Source organism: Sinocyclocheilus grahami, unplaced genomic scaffold (genome assembly GCF_001515645.1).
Source record: "Sinocyclocheilus grahami isolate Dianchi unplaced genomic scaffold, SAMN03320097.WGS_v1.1 scaffold399.1, whole genome shotgun sequence".
Lineage (NCBI taxonomy): Eukaryota > Metazoa > Chordata > Actinopteri > Cypriniformes > Cyprinidae > Sinocyclocheilus > Sinocyclocheilus grahami.
The window spans coordinates 339,284-343,047 of record NW_015505578.1 but is presented as its reverse complement, the minus strand read 5'-3'; the positions used below and the strand labels follow the sequence as shown (position 1 = coordinate 343,047).

Genomic DNA, 3,764 nt, shown 5'->3' with positions numbered 1-3,764 from the left:
TGAGAAGATGATACGAAACAGGAAAGTGCTATTACTGTTTAGTCTTTTTCCTTCCGGCGGGCCTTTAGTCCTGTTCTATGTACTTTAACATTTTAGAAATGAAAAGGTCAGATTGAATCTTTGCTAACAGGGACTTTCAAGCTAGTTTTATTTATTTATTTATTTACATATTGAACCCAGTATCCAAGGAAACCAAATACCTGCAGCAGGCATTAACTTTCTATCACAAATCAACAGTCAACAGAAATAACATTTCTAAAGTTTCATTCTGTGTTAACACTTTTTCTCAAGCATTAATCACAGTCAGCAGAATCAGGTATGAGGTTGTAGGACCATCTGATAACCAGTCGACTTGTTTCTTTGAATATGAAGATAAATGCTGTAAGAGGAATGGGCATTTATCTGTTGAAGAGTCAAAAGCTTCTGCATTTGAGAGGCTTTTATCACCATGAAGTAGACAGATATGAAGCCATTAGTATGGACACATTTGACATCCACCATCACTTACAAACGCTCAATCTAGATGGAGTTTTACTGGCAGTAAACCAATAGAAACAAAGAAGCCATTACTATGCATTTTAAATGTCCACTCTCACAAATGTATGGTCTCAAAGCATTAATATTAATCTTGCTTGCAGTAATGCACATATTAACCCCTCTATTTCTAGCCCTGTTCTGTGAGTGTGATGTAATGAGTTGCACTGGCTGGGTGAGATAAGATCACTTTTAAAAGTGATTCCAAGCATTCAGTTCCTTTATGATTTCTGTTAAAGAGGAGAGGAAAAAGCCACCTCACTTTAAAATCAATGTGAAAGTGGTTAAGACCTTGTTACTGTAATTATCCAATCAGTGGGCGCTTTAATCCACAGCCACAGGCACATAAGAGTGCTTGCAATGGCTGATAATGTGTGCTGTTAAAACTGACACACACACATGTAGGCTCACACACTTTCATACAGATGCCATACACATGCAGAAAATACATAAAGAAATTGTTGCGTTCATATGGAAATCTTTGTTTGACTGCAGAAAGTGCAAATGTAAATGTGAGCACTGCTGAGATCTTTTCAAACTTCCAATAAGACAAATGTGAGATTATGAGCATGAAAATCAGGATATAATGTTTGCATATACTATCCAATTCACCACACTGTTAACAGGTGAGATTTTTTTTATTTTCATTAGTGATTTTACATGCCAAACGTGATTGTAAATCTTATATAGTCTATACGTTAAGGCTTAAGGTTCTGCAAACAGCAAAAATTAAATCTATACTAAAATGTTTTTTCCCCCCCAGATGCATGTGAAATTAAGTTTATTTTTCTTACCTGCTTGACAAATTGATTTTGTTAAATACATTAAATAATTGGGCTACATTTACAGAGAAGCATGTGCATGAAAAAAAGGGTTAAGAAAGGGATCCCATAGATTGTCCTACCAGGGCTTTTTATTTTATTTTATTTATTTATTTATTTTTATAATTCATTATAAAATTAAATTCCACAAGAACGAGAGGTATTACATATTCACATGATCGAATTAACATTAGCTGAGAAAAAAGAAAAGGTAAGAAAAAGGAAGAAAATTACATAAATTTCAATGCTTTCAGAGCATTACATGTTTTCAGTGCTTTTTGTTTGTTTCAAGAGATTTGAGATGGTCCTCACCGCAGAACACAAGATCCAAGGGGCGTGGTTGGATCCAGATCCAACTCCTCCCACCTTACATATACCTAAACCTACCCGTCTCCACCCCCTGATCCCTAAACCAACCCATCTCCACCCCTAAACCTACCAATCTCCACCCTCTAGATGTGGATCCAACCACGCCCCCTGGATGGGAGATTTACATATAATTTAAAGTCATTTATAAAATGTGAAAAATTTGGTCTACATTGAGCCCACTTCTTCTTTTGTATAGTCCTATAGGGCTTACTGGGCATGCATCAATATTGCGTCATTTTTGTCATGCTGAACAACAATTAATTACTGTATTTGCATTATTGTAAGGGTATGTTTAGAGTTGGGGTAGATGTAGATGTTAAAAAACACAATCTGATAGGTAGCACATTTAATTTAATGTTATTTTATTGGAAACTATAAATAAACCAAAAATGCTAACGCGTGAACACGTTTTTTCGTGCGCTCATGAGACGTTTATTGTGCGTGCATGTTCAATTAAATCGTGCGCTTGCAAAGATTTTTATTTTTTATTTTTTTGTCAGCAAATGCCACTTTAGTTACTTGAAAGAAAGAAAACTATTTGCCACTGAGGTAAGACACATCTCTCAAGTCATATCACTTTTATTTTTATAGTGCTTTGTACAAGAGATTTTAAAGCAGCTTTACAGTACCGATGCAAGTTCTGCTATAAAGCAGCTGTAGCAAGTACATTATTCAGCCTCACTTGTTGGTTCAGTTTAGTTCAATAACTGTGAAGTTACATTATAAAACAAGTTCAGCATTTAGTAGTTGCAGCTCTGAAGAGAATATTGTCGTCATTCAGCTCAAGTTCAATGTTGATTCAGTTCAACAATAGAATTTTGCACAAGTTTTATCTATTTGATCTAATTTGATCATCTATAAAGCAGAAGGCATTATTCAGCTCAGTTCAATTCAAGTTTTGTTCTCATCTAGTGTCAGTGCCATCAAATCGACGGTATTACTGAATCTCTGAAAACGTTTTATGCGATTTTGCTTCTAAAGAATTTTGTTTTAATAGCCTATAGATATTTCAAGACGAACCATACAAGAAGACCTTCGGCATGAAAATGAGTAATTTACCTTACTTCAGCTCAGGTGTGTTTTTCTCCTTTGTCACAGTGAGTTCAGAAAAGCATGATATGTTTCTGGATTTCACCTTGCCCTTATTACTGTGGTTTTAAAACACGGGTTTAAAGGCTTCATGGCACACAGCAGACACTCATTCAGACCACCCTGTCAAGTGTAAACCTTAATCTATATGCCTTTAAACTCATGAGAGGTGTTGGATTGTGATGGCCCACGGTCTCATCATCACCTTTAATTAAATGCCTTAATGTAGTTTCATGAGCAGATGTGAGTCTGATGGCAAAGCAGCACCCTTGAGGTATGGCTGATTTTGGGTGTTTTATTCTCTTTAGTTGCATGTAGGCCAACTGTTAAATCATTTTGTGAGCTTTTTTGGGGTTGTTTCAAATATTCTTTTGAGCCATAACATTTATAGTGTGTAAAGAGTGTGGTGAGGAAGTTTTCTACTGTAGTAGAGAGGTTCATGATAAATTATGAATATCTGGATTAATATCATGTGTGATATTATCAAGCTATACCTTACAAGTAGTCCTTTTCTGCTTTTGTGCTGATTTCATTTCTGCTTTTCTGATGGAACTAAATTTTGCAGACTGCTCAGTGCAGTACAAGTATGAAAGATAAAAGATACCTAACAGGAATATACTAATACTGATACACTGCACAAAATTATAAATGCAACACTTTTGTTTTTGCCCCCATTTTTCATGAGCTGAACTCAAAGATCTAAGACTTTTTCTATGTACACAAAAGGCCTATTCCTCTCAAATATTGTCCACAAATCTGTGTAAATATAGCTGTGTCTCATTTAGAAGGCTGCACCCTCCGGAGGTCGAATCCTCTGGAGGTCGCATCCTCTGTAGGATGCATATACGAAGTGTCCTCAACCTAGAATTAAACGAGACGGCCTTCGTAGGATAGGCGGAAAAGGAAACCGGAAGTATCACGTTGCTATGCCAATACATTTAGAGCATAGTT

At 35.9% G+C, this 3,764-nt stretch overlaps 1 long non-coding RNA gene across 1 annotated transcript in view; it reads left to right on the top strand.

The window, feature by feature from the left end:
* Nucleotides 1-941: 941 nt before the first annotated feature.
* Nucleotides 942-3,764, top strand: part of LOC107550482 (uncharacterized) — a 3,661-nt gene continuing 838 nt past the window's right edge. Inside the window, exons 1-2 of the long non-coding RNA XR_001604673.1 lie at nt 942-1,160; nt 2,722-2,798. This is a non-coding gene — a long non-coding RNA (uncharacterized lncRNA). The remainder of the gene's footprint in view (nt 1,161-2,721; nt 2,799-3,764) is intronic.